The sequence below is a fragment of the Equus asinus genome, chromosome 3, assembly GCF_041296235.1.
Source record: "Equus asinus isolate D_3611 breed Donkey chromosome 3, EquAss-T2T_v2, whole genome shotgun sequence".
Taxonomy (NCBI): Eukaryota; Metazoa; Chordata; class Mammalia; order Perissodactyla; family Equidae; genus Equus; species Equus asinus.
The window spans coordinates 47,709,589-47,722,975 of record NC_091792.1 but is presented as its reverse complement, the minus strand read 5'-3'; the positions used below and the strand labels follow the sequence as shown (position 1 = coordinate 47,722,975).

General features: G+C 34.0%; 1 protein-coding gene across 4 annotated transcripts in view; it reads left to right on the top strand.

Annotated features, from left to right (window-relative positions):
• FSTL5 (follistatin like 5) overlaps positions 1 to 13,387 on the top strand; it is a 715,161-nt gene that overhangs the window by 586,360 nt on the left and 115,414 nt on the right. The gene's annotated exons all lie outside the window — the stretch shown is intronic.

The window sequence follows — 13,387 nt, the reverse complement described above, 5'->3', positions numbered from 1 at the left end:
AAGTGCATGAGTTTCAGTATTACTCCAAACTTATCTGTTTCTTAATTGCCTATTAGAAAAGGGACATTTACAAAGTTTATAAAGTGAATACAAGCTGTCATTGTAAGGAGAATTAAAAAATCTACAGGGAACAATAGGTTTGTTCATTTGTGCTTTCCCCTACTAAATATTTATTGTGGGAAGAACACACACACACAAACATGTTGCTAGCATATGGCTAGCACTGAATAAGACAATTCTGTACTTTCAGAAAGGCTATAATTTAGTGCAGTTAGAAGTAAAGGAGAACTATAATACATGGTAGAATAAAATGATTGCTGTACCAGACATACAAGCCAAGTGTGACAGGACTGCAAACACAGAAACATCCAATTCCAGCTGAGCTGTAGAGTGAAGTCTCATTGAGCCGATGGCGTTTGAACTTGTATTGGTGGCTGTAGTGATATTTCCATAGCTGAAGACTTGAAAGTATGTCAAACTCAGGGAATAGTCATAAAGTCTGTAGTGGCTTTCATCAATTTTGTGTAATATATGATCATAAAAATATTTGCTGGGAATTTTCAGTACATGGTGAGAATGTATTGTTGGGTAGAACCACACTAAGGGAGACCCTGAACTGTGTGAGTGGAAAAAGTCAAAATAGGAGCTATTTACATGTTATCTTTCTGCAAAGATAAAAATTCTTTTCTGCATATTTATTATTTTATGTTTATTCTAGAGATATCACAATAAGTATTCTTTTATTTTTGGTGGAATTTATTGTTAATGTATAGTAGACATTTGAGTATGGTTTTTTATTACCTGGGTAGGATTAGCCAAATTTGAATTCCCAGCACAGTATATAAGACAATACTCTTGTATGTTTACTATTTAACCCCAAAATGTGATACGAATTGCGGGAACTCATTACAGCATGCTGCTGGAACATAATTAGTGCAAGCAGTCAATGTAAGTTTGAATTATCCTTCTTTATCCATCTTTTGAAGAGTATCGCGCATAATGACATTTCCCAAAAGATGGTGTTACTTGGTTTATCAGCCTATTTGAATTTCTAAGAAGGAAACCAGTGCATTAATAAAAGATTATATTTCATAGTAAATAATCATATTCAAATAGTCACGGACTAAAATTATGCCTTAGGCTACTTATGGCTATTAATTTATGACCTTTAAATTAGAACAAAATTGACACTGGAAAGAGTTTATTGTGATAATAGATAGAAGATACTCTATTGTCAACTTTATGCTTTTGTGACCCCCTGAGCTACCTTCACTTCATGCCGATACACACACAATTGCTACAATGTTGGCCAGATAGAGCAATTCTGTCTATAGAGCCAATCTGAAAACATTTTGTGTCATACTCAAAGAAGTGGGTGCTCTGCTTATCAATTTGTTTTTAGAACACTATTATTTTACTCCACACTACTGGACTAGCCTCTTGTATTTGTAACACATGCTTGCCTTATTTTGCTTTTTAAGATTAAGCTATTAGGGAAATTAACTCAATTAGAGACATTTGTAGAAATGAAATTTTAATGGATCCAATGCTCTAAAACGCTTGGCGCAGTATTTAGCATATAAGGAGAGCTTAGTAAGTGTTTGTTCTGCTTACTATTATTGTTATTATTCTGGGTCAGTGACAATCAGCTATAAAATTCTCTTAAATATTTTGAACAATGGATAAAAATGGTGTAATGGGTAAAAGTGATAGTACCATATGCTAGATATGGGACTATTCAAGGCAGAGTTACAAATTATATATTTTATATCTATATCTAATAGCAAAATACTTTGAGGTTCATATATTCAGGAATTGCTTACACTTTTATTAGCATGTGTGGCAACTGGCTGTTTACTCTCATATCTTATGTATTTTACTGCCCTTACGTGAAGCTAACATTCCCTTTTGGAATCTCAGAGTCACACAAAACATTTTGTCCTCAAGTTTGAAAAAGTGCCCCCAGAACATAAGATTTCAGAGTTTTATTCAAATCTGATAATTTTCTTTTACTGTTCCTTCTTGCAGAGTGTAGGGAAGGTAAGTTTCATAAGGAATGCCAGTAAAAAAAAAAAAAAGAGAAAGTGTTTTTCTATCATCTTCTCAAAGTCATGCCTGACTACCTCCTATTTTCCAGAGTGAGCAATAATTAAAGGTTACACATGTGTGGAGTCACTGTGATATCAGAAAGCTTCAGCTAAAAATGCTCTCACATTTCAGTGCCAATGCTCATTCTTAGCATAGCCACGGTTGGCGACACTGCCGCCAACTTGGCCTAGTTTCTTTGCTCTCCCTGTCACTTCTCTGCTGAGCATCTTTGACCGCATTCTCTTTTTCTCTGTGCCAGTAACTGCAGCTGCTAGAGTATCACTGCTGTCTGCTGTTTGTTCTGCCCGCTTTTTTAATGTTGACAACAGAAGGAAGAAGAGCAGCTGGCATTGTTCTCTCAATACACAATCTGTATTGCGTGGGGGTAAGGGCGGGAAAGAAGGGGAGAGAGAAAAGATAGGACTAGAAGAGAACTGAGTAATTTATTCGCTCCAGCATTTGGCTCTCCACTGTAACAATTTGAAGTAGTGATCCAGCTCCCAGTAGTAGCAATAGTAGCAATAATGTTGCAAATAAAGACAATATGTGTTAAAATAAGATGAATAACTCCAAATTCCTAATCTTAATTTATAGTGGTGGGACACCTTTTTGCTTTCTTTACCCAGTCTTAGACATTGATGTCACTTCTTTATGATTTAATTTTCCCTTCTAACACGATGAGAAAGAAGTGTGGTTCTCAAATTCATTTACAGACATTTGAAAGCAGTGATGATAATATCTCAACAGAAAAGGGTTTAGGCTCCTGAAAGATAGAGATTTGAAATCAAGTGGCATTATGGCCAGGAGCCTTAATGGTACAATGTAAGAAGCATGTTAGTTTTATAGGAAAAAAAACAAAAAACCTGTGGATGACTTAAAACATTTTTTTTTGGTTTCATTGTATTTTCCTCTTTCTTTAAATATACTATTGAACTGATTTTTAATTTATCATATTAAAAACACCGTGCATTTCACTTACTGTATCTAAATGATATTTTAAAAACAGGTAGGTATATTCTAATAATTAGAAGCATATCCATCAGAATTTTAGGAAAACATAGGCTATTAAGTGACAATATGTGAAGAGTTGAGAACAAAACTAAAGCTTATGATGTCATTTTAGGCAAAACCTGTTGTTCCCTCTCCATGAACGCAAGCAAAACAAAGACCCTAATGTTTTTTGAATAAGTATTACTTTCAGAATTAAGTTGGAGAGAAGGAAAAATATCCTAGGAAAGAACAGTAAGAGAGACCTCAAGCTAAAGTTGAATTGGCCGGTGCAAAATCATCCCATCCAACAGGACGACTCAATGAACAAGTGGGACATGCAGTGTTCGGTTAACTCATCTTCTTGGGACCATCAGGATACTTTCTGATTCAAGAACACAAGTTCTTCCATGATTAAGCTAAAATTCGTTTTAAAAAGATATTATTAGTTTGTAATTCTCCAATTGCTATTTCTACATCAAAATTTTACCGCATAATACAGATATCTGGGTTCTCTACCATGAAATTGTACAAGAGATGATATATTTAAAGTACTTTGAGGAAGAAAATTTCAGTTCTAGGGTTAGTCTTTTCTTTAATCCAATTATGTGTGACCTCATTCTTGTAGGATGGGGATTTAACAGATTGAGAAACAAGTTTTATGTTTTTATAACAGAGTGCCAAGTCTGGTGCTTATTGTGTCTAAAAGCAAATCAAAAGTAATATGGACTTCACTTTAATCAACACAATGTAAGTATTTGAAGCAATTATAAATAAGAGACAAATTCAAATTTACTGCAGAGCTTGTCATTGGCCTGCTGAGGCACCTAATATTTAACAAAGAATGTCTGACAGGACATGTTAAATATCTGATCCTCAACACTGTAGACACACTAACATTATATTATTACTCTTCATTAAAAAACAAGATATATTGACTATATTATGACTGCAAGTTGCTTCATAGTTGAATCACAATGTAAAGTTCTTATCTTTGGAGATAGTTTCTCTGTATGTTTAGCAAAAATATGTATTTGCGAAATGGATGTGTGTACATATGTGTGTGTATTCATATACGTGTGTGTGTATGTGTGTGTGTGCCAGGCACTGTTCTAAGCAATTTAAAATTTTTGACTCATTGAATGCTCATAAAATCTTCATACTACCTAATTTGTCTGTTCTATTTCAAGCTATTTCTTGAGAAATCTTTTCTAGGAAGAAGTTAACCTCTGTTAACTCATAATCAGCTTGTTTTATGAGACATTATGCCATTTTCTACATGAACACTTTCTCAGACAGTGTGAAGTCCAATATTTTTTTCTTTTTACCTTGTGACTAACTAGAAATTTCAGACGCTAAGTTTCGGGCCCGCTTTAGTGATTACCTTGCCTTTTATTGCCCTGCTACTAATCTGTTTTATAATATCTTTAAATATAAGCAAATTTAACTGAATTATAAACTATGTATTTACTCAGAATGCCCTAACTACCAGGATGTTTAATGCATCTGAGGTTTATAATTGTAATTTCTCTCACAAAATATTTATCTAAGAATCTTTGTTTATCTTAATGATAACTAATGTTTTAAAATAGTCAATTTCTTTCAAAGATTGGATATCTTTTATTTTCCACTATATTTAAATATAGTATTTATATTTTAATATTATATTATATTTAAAATAAATATATTAAATGTACATTTAAATTCATATTAGTGAGGCGTTCAGAATATGAGAAGAGTAATAAAAATTGTTAGAAATAATATCCTTTTATAAAAATTATGATGTGTTGCAACAGCTTTAAGGTCTATTATTTTTAAGTTCTCCTTTCCCATATGCTAATTAATAATCCAAATAGCCCTCTACGTTTTTAATTATTCTGTTTTCTCAGATGATAATAAGGAAAATCCTCTGATAGCCCTAATGATAGGTTAGGATATAGTTTTATGCAATGTTTTGTTTTGGCAACATTTCCATTAATTTAATGTCTATAGGTATGATTATCTTGAGTTCTACCCAGGATACGTATAACTATATAGCCAAGATCTATTGAGCAATTCCTTATATGTCACGTACTACTTAAAATGTTACAATCATTTTATGTTTTTAATTCTTTAATTAACCCTGCAGTATGTTTTCTAGATGAGGAAGTTAAAGCCAAAGAGGAAGTAACTTTGCTTGCCATCTACTTATAATGATAGAATATATGACTAAGTTAGAAGGCAAAGATTTTCCCCCATCTATCTACAGCTAATTATCCACAATTGTTTAATAATGTCACTATTTATTGTTTATAATATGAAAACCATAATCATTTGTGAAGAATTATCAAAATCAAGTCACTTCCTGACAGTGGTGGACTTAGAATTTCGATATTAATTGAAGCTTAGGTATTGACAGTCTGGCTAGGAGGACATTAGCTAGAAAAATTTTCTTGAAGTTAACGTTTGCTTAGTAAGCAGTCTGTTACACTAACATTGTAAGGTGTCCAAGATGGTCCTAATGATCCTCCTTTCTTTTTATATACACCCTATAGTATCTTCCCATATTGGAATGGGTCAAGTCTCTACCACACATAGAGTAGGGTGGAGGAGAAGGTATATGACTTCTGAAGTCAGGTCATAAAAGGCATTAAGGCTTCTGCCTTGCTCTCTTGAATCACTCATTCTGGGGAAAGCCAACTGCCAGTAAGTGAGACACTTAAACAGCCTTGGGGAGAGTCCCAATAGCAAAGAACTGAGGCTTTCTGCCAACAACCAGCAGCAAATTGCCAGCCATATAAGTGAGCCATCTTGGAGGTGGATCTTCTAGTCCAAGTCAAGCCTGCAGATCCTGGAACCTCATAAGATATCCCAAACCAGAACCCTCCCAGCCAAACCACCCCACCAAAACCATAAGTGTTTTTTGTCGTTTTAAGCCACTAAATTTGAGATAACTTTTTACACATTGTACAATAACCACTGCAGATTGTATGCTTACTTGGTTTGGCATTGGAAGAAGATGGATCCATTTTTATTTGTTTTGTGTGATGGCTTTAATCTTTAGACATGGCAACAGTTCTTACATTGTCTTGGTTTCAGTCAGACTGATTTGGTTGCCAAGACTCTCTGTGTTTGATTAAGTGTAGGTTATTTTAAAATGGATGTGAAATTTAAACTGGCAATGTGAAGCACTCAGAGATGTACCCACACCCAGAAGCCAGAAACTGACATTACATAGTCAGACAACTGCTGCCTCTCCTGTCTCGCCCATGGGTTGCACAGCCTCTTCCTCCCTTTCACATCTTGAGTCCTTCTCTGCATTATCACAAATTATCATAGCCCTAACTCTACATCATGGTGCCTTTCGCTGTGCATTCTTACCATTCCGATTCTCTGTGTTCTCTGTTTTCTAACATGATTTCTTGATTCACATTACACCCCAAAGGGATCTGATTATCCCGTCTCATCACTTTTTAGAAATTCAGATCATAGATTCCTGGCCATTTTCTGCGTTGTATGCCCTAATGTAAGCTGAGTACTACAGCCTAATCAGCTCATGTTAGACTCTAGGTGGGGAATCTGTGTAGTCACAGGGGAGAATCGTCTTCAATCAGTGCTAAAAGAGTGACAGTTTCACTTAAAAGTGGCTTTGAATTTGGCATATGGCAGGCAATGTACTTGACATATCTTATATAGCTTTCCATCTTAAAAATAGTATGTTTTAAATGTCTCATTTCATTCTCCATATGTACAAAGAAATTTCAACTACCATAAAGCTAACAATATATTTTTTCAAATACATTAAATTTTTATCTACATTTTCTTTTGACGTTGCCCTTTTTCATCTGCCTTCTAAAGTTGAGTCAATTTCTTAAATCCAAAAGGAGAAGCAGTCAATAAGACATCTAGCTAAAATGTTATTCTTACATAAATGCAGTTTATCAAAAAATGTTTTGCACTAGTGGAAACCTTATACTTTCAGACAAAGACAAGGACAAGCAAAAATTTATTTCGTTGAAAAGCCAAGCAGTTTACACATGAGTTGTCAAGGAAAATAGCCTTTCAGTACGATGGCATGCTGCTATGTAGTTAATAATCTTATTTCTGTTGCTTATATAATATTCAACTCTCCACATGTATTTCCATATAAAGAAAGCATATTTAATACGAGATCCATTACTTTAAATATAATTGCAAGTACCTAATATATAAAATAAGGCAATTTATAAAGAAGGCATTGATAAAGGATTCTGTTACTAGTATCTAGGCATCTGTTCCATTGAACTACATTTTCATTATAAGGCATATGTTATCTTCAGAAAGAATATTACATTTCAGGTAAGTTGTGAATAACTATTAAATTACTAGGGTCTGTAACTTTGAGGTTTTTATTGTCCAATTTTAAATAAAAGGATTTCAGAACAGAAAATTCACTTATGGTATATTGAGGAATGCAATAGGTGTTTCACAGGATTTCATATGTAGCAAAAAAAAGTCATTTAGCCCAAACTCTTGGTTCCAGACAGGTTAACTATAGATAAAAACTAAACTGGTTTAAAGCACAACTAGTGGAAAATTAGGTGAAGAATTCTGGTAAGAATATTACTGTCAGATTTAACATATGAGCAAAGATGAAGAGTTTCAAAATGATTTGATATTTGGTACATGATTTTACAAGGGCATTTCATAGAAGACCTTATGTGCTATGCTAAGGACTTTGAGCTTACACACACAAACACAATGCATTATATGTTTTTAAATAAATGGGTGGCATGATTAAGCCTGCATTTATTATAGGCAGCTTGTATATATCGTATGAAGGATAAAGTAATATGACAAAACAAATCCCTTTCAGCATGTAAGTAGCTGTGAAAATGTAAAAAATATAAAAGTTACATCCCAATAGAAATAATGAGTTAAAGACATAAAGTTTTCTTAAAATATTTGCAAACATATTCAATATAATTTATAATCAAACTAATATACATTATATTTAATTTATATATATAATAATATATATATTCACTTTTGGTAAGCTTGTGCACATGTGCATGCGTACACACACATACCATAATAATCTACCTTGAGTGTGGTGGTATGAATACTTTCATAGACTGCTGGTGGTTGCTGGTAACAACCTTTTGGAAATCAACCAGGCAACATGTGTCAATGGCTTTACACATTCCCATGCATCTTGTGGGAATGTATACTAATGGAAATAACATATAAGGATGATCACCACAATGAACACACACACATATATGTATATATATACATATATCTATATGATTGATGTCAACAATACTTGTTGAGCTCCTGTAATTTATACTAGCGTCTGATCTAGGTACTAAATTTGGATTGATGAACAATGAACAATAATATTTTTAAAAGGGAGAAATCCATATAATTGAATAGTATATAATGATTAAAACCATATATTTGAAGACTATATTAGACATCATGTGATAAATGAATAAATAGGATTTAAAATGATTGTTACATTTTTATATATTATATCAAAAGCATCTCCATGTATGTATGCATTTCTATAAAAATCAGAAAAATAATGAAAAGACATATAAGGAAAAGAGACTTGGTTATTATACCTGCGTAATTGAATATGAAGTATGTATTTATTTATTTGTATATTTATTTTTTTATTACAGTAACATTGGTTTATAACATATACATTTCAGGTGTACATCATTACCTTTCAATTTCTGTGTAGATTACATCATGTTCACCACCCAAAAACTGATTACAATCCATCACCATACACATGTGCCTAATCACCCCTTTGGCACTCCTCTCTCCTTCTTCCCCTCTGGTAACCATCAATCCAATCTCTGTTTCTAAGTGATTGTTTGTGTTGTTTTTATCTTCTTTGTTATTTATTTATTTTTTGGTGAGGAGGATTCGCCCTGAGCTAACTTCTATAGCCAATCTAACTCTTTTTGCTTGAGGAAGAGTGACCAGGAGCTAACAACTGTGCCAATCTTCCTGTATTTTGTATGTGGGATGCTGCCACAGCATGCCCCAATGAGCAAAGTATAGGTCTGCACCTGGAATTTGAACCTACAAACCCGGGGACACCAAAGTAGAGTGTGTGAACTTAGCCGCCATACAACCAGGCCAGCCCCATGTTATTTTTATCTTCTATTTATGTGTAAGATAACATGGTATTTGACTTTCTCCCTCTGACTTATTTCACTTAGAATAATATCTTCAATGTCCATCCATGTTGTCACAAATGCCCGGATTTCATTGTTTCTTATGGCTGAGTAGTATTCCATTGTGTATATATACCACATCTTCTTCATCTATTCCTCCCTTATTGGGCACCTAGGTAGCTTTCAAGTTTTAGCTATTGTTCATAATGCTGCAATGAACATAGGGGTGCATGTATCTTTACCCATTCATGTTCTTTGGATAAATACCCAGCAGTGGAATAGCTGGATCATCTGGAGGTTGTAGTCTTAATTTTTTGAGGAATATCAGTACTGTTATTTCCTGTCTTGTTAGTTATAGCCATTCTTTTTTTTTTTTCCAAGGAAGATTAGCCCTGAGCTAACATCTGCCAATCCTCCTCTTTCTTCAGAGGGCGACTGGCCCTGAGCTAACGTCTGTGCCCATCTTCCTCTACTTATAGGTGGGATGCCTACCACAGCATGGCTTGCCATGTGGTGCCATGTCTACACCCTGGACCCGAACCAGCGAACCCTGGGCCACCAAAGCAGAATGTGTGCACTTAACCACTGTGCCACTGTGCCAGCCCCAATTATAGCCATTCTGATGACAGTAAAGCGATATTTCATTTTAGTATTGATTTACATGTCCCTGATAGTGATGTTGAACATCTTTTCGTGTGCCTGTTGGCCATATGTATATCTTCTTTGGAGAAATGTCTGTTCAGATATTTTGCCCCTTTTTTAATCCATAAGTTGCCTGAGTGCTTGCTGTTGGGTGGGGCCAGTCCCTAGGGCATGTTGCCTAACCTGGCTCAGCTGGATTAAATCTGTGCTCTAGTGGGTGGAGCAGACCCTGGTCTAACAGTCCAGAGGAAGAACTCCAATGCATCTGCCAGCATCTGTGTAAGCATGCCTTTACTAGGTCACAATAATGGCTACCACCAATGTCTCAGTCCCTGGAGAGGTCTCACCTCTCATGGAGATGCACTCAGAACCTATCAGGTGAGTCTCTTTTCACCAAAGGACTGTTCACCTTTCTTTCTGGTGATTTTAGGTTGCTTTCTAAAATGAGTGAATTTGTGTGTGGGCCCTTTAAGAGCTGGTTTTTTTTTCCTTTTATATCTGATAGCTTTGCTGGGGGTATTCCTTGTTCTTGTTAGTAGCCAGGAAAGCCAGATATTAAAACACTCATCTCAGTTGTGCTCAGTCCAAAAGCTGCTTATAGTGGTAATGCTCCCCCACTAAGACCCCCTGTTCCTCTGGGGAAGGCTTTGTACCTTAGGATTGCTCCCAACTGGCTGTGAAGCTCTGTGGCTCACAAAGGTGGCTTTTTTTCCTCCAAGAAAGGAATTGCTGCCTCTTCCATCTCAGTCTGCACTGTCCCTTGTTGTGGGGGTTCTTTTCATTCAGTTTTCAGTTCTCTCTCAGGGGTAATGTTTCCAAGAGTAGTTGTGAATTTGTTTTGTCTGTGGGAGGAGGTGAGTTCAGAGTTCACTTACGCTTCCATCTTGACACCATCCTTGATTTTTTTTCTCAATTTTTTTTTAAGTTTAATGCACATTCTAACTGTATACAATAAAATGGAACATGCTCTAAATAGACAAAAATAATACATGCAATTTTTAAATTTAGTAATTTCAGAATAAATTTTGTCTTTATAAAATTCATTCTCTTGATCTAGGAATAATATAGTTTTCCATCAGTGTATTTTTGGTGAATATTACACTTGATTTGCTATATTTTTTGTTTTGGTATATTATTGATACATTATGTTTTGAGCTATGTAAATAAAGTGCATTATATTTTCTAATTCTTACATAAGAATATAGTTTTTTTGTGTTCTTATCTTGTCACTTAACTGAACTTTCTTACTAACTTTATGTGTACTTTTAATTTATTCTTTTGTGACTCATTTTATCTTCACATTTTGATTATTTTATTTTCTAATTTATATTACTTATACAATTTATATTTATTTCTTGGCTTAATGAATTGTCTAGTTCATAAAAATTAATTTCTGATGACAACCACAATCCATTAGTTTGACTCTCAGCTTACTATTCTGGTGTTTGTTAATTTTTCGTTACTATGAAATATGCCTCTACTCAGTTTGCTAGATCACTGAGAGTATTTATATTACACTTAGTAATATGTGATGAACTTTATCAGATTATATTTGTTTACTTAAATTATATTGATTATTCTCATTAGCTATACTAATATATTGTACTAAATTAATTGATTTCTTAACTAAATTCCTACCAGATCATTTTTTAATTCCAACAGGATTCCTGTCTATGATCAAACTTTTAATATCCTGGCGAATTTTGCTTTCATTTTGTTTACAATTTTTGTCATTAGTGAATTTGTCCTATAATTCCCTTTGCTCTGCTGCTATTATCGATTATTGCCTTCACTTTTGCTGACTTTATAAAATGAATACCAATGTTTCCATCTTAATTGATATTCTAACAATATTTAATACAATTTGAAGTATATGATTCTTGAATGTCAATAAATACTCATCATAAAAACTACAGACCTGGAGCCAGCCCTGTTGCCTAGTGGTTAAATTCAGCGCACTCCACTTCAGTGGCCTGGGTTTAGTTCCCAGGTGCAGACCTACAACACTCATCGGTGGCCATGCCGTGGAGGTGACCCACATACAAACTAGAGGAACATTGGTGTGGGTGGTAGCTCAGGGCAAATCTTCCTCAGCAAAAAGACAAACAAGCAAGCAAACAAAATCTCTATAAACCCTAAGAGTATTTTGGAAAGAAACCATTTTAAGAAAATGTTTCAATTGATACCATGGTTATTTTCATTCAATTTTCTTCTTTATGTTTAGTTGGTATATTAATATATCTTTGGATTTTTTATGATATAAGATTACCAAATTTACCAGCAAAATGTCTATATTAATTCCAAATCATTGTAGCTACAGTCATTCCTTCCTTCTTCCTTCTCTTCCTTCTTCTTCCTTCCCTTGCTCTTCCCTCCTCTCTCCTCCTTCTCTGCCTCCTCCTCCTTCTACTCTCTTCTTTCTCTTTCTCATCTATTTTGCTCAGTAATGCATCGATTAAGTCTATGCATTATCTTTTGGCCAAAACATTTTGCGTCCACATGTCAAATTCTCATTTTTGTTGTTTTATATGAACTGTGATTATATTTGATTTTTTTTAAATATTTAATTTATTGAAGAATTTTTTGGATTTAGATGCTTGTTATACATTTCATATTTACTTTATTGTTGTCTGAAAATGTCTAAACTATTAATGCTTATTGGAATATACATAAAAAATAGAGACTTTTTATTTTCTAGTTTACTTTCTGAGCACTCTTGAAAATCTTTCAAGAAAACTTGAAAGGAAGACTCTTTCTGTTTGCATACTACAACATTCATTATAAAAATACTAATTCAGTCTTAATAATTGTATTATTGAAACTTTGTCTTCTCTTCACTTTTCAAATACTAACAGTGATGAGTTAAAGAAGCAGAATATGATTGTGGATATATCAATTTTGTATCCAGTCTTAATAGTTTTTGCCTCATATTGTAATGCTATGTTTTTAACTTACATGATTTTAAGTTCAATATGTAGTGCCTTGAATTTTAAGTTATCTGATGTTAATATCACAAGCCATGTATTTGTTTCTCATAAATGATTGCCTACCTTAAAAATATCTCTGTCCTTAGTCCTTTAAAATAACAGTGTTTGCATATGCCACTAGGATTTGTGCATGCTTTTTCCTATATCTGGAAATCTTATCCTTACAATCCTCACCCAGCTCACTCTTATTCATCTATTAGACATCACCTTCAACAGTATCATTAGGGAATTTTCCTCCAGTTTTACTGACTATGTCTAATCCACCTTTTAAATGCATTCACATTACTCTTCCTCTCTTTCATAACACATTAAATTTGCAATTTTGAAATTTTTTCCTATTTGAATACTGATTTTTTTGTCTCCTCATTAGAATATAAACGCTATTAACCCAGAGAGTGGGCCTGTTCTAATCTGTGTATTGTAGCACTGAATACAATGTCTGGCACATGCTAGGCACTCACTCAATATTCACTCAGTGAATGGATGGAAATATGATGGAAAATATATCCAGTTACCTTTTTTAATAAGCCAGAA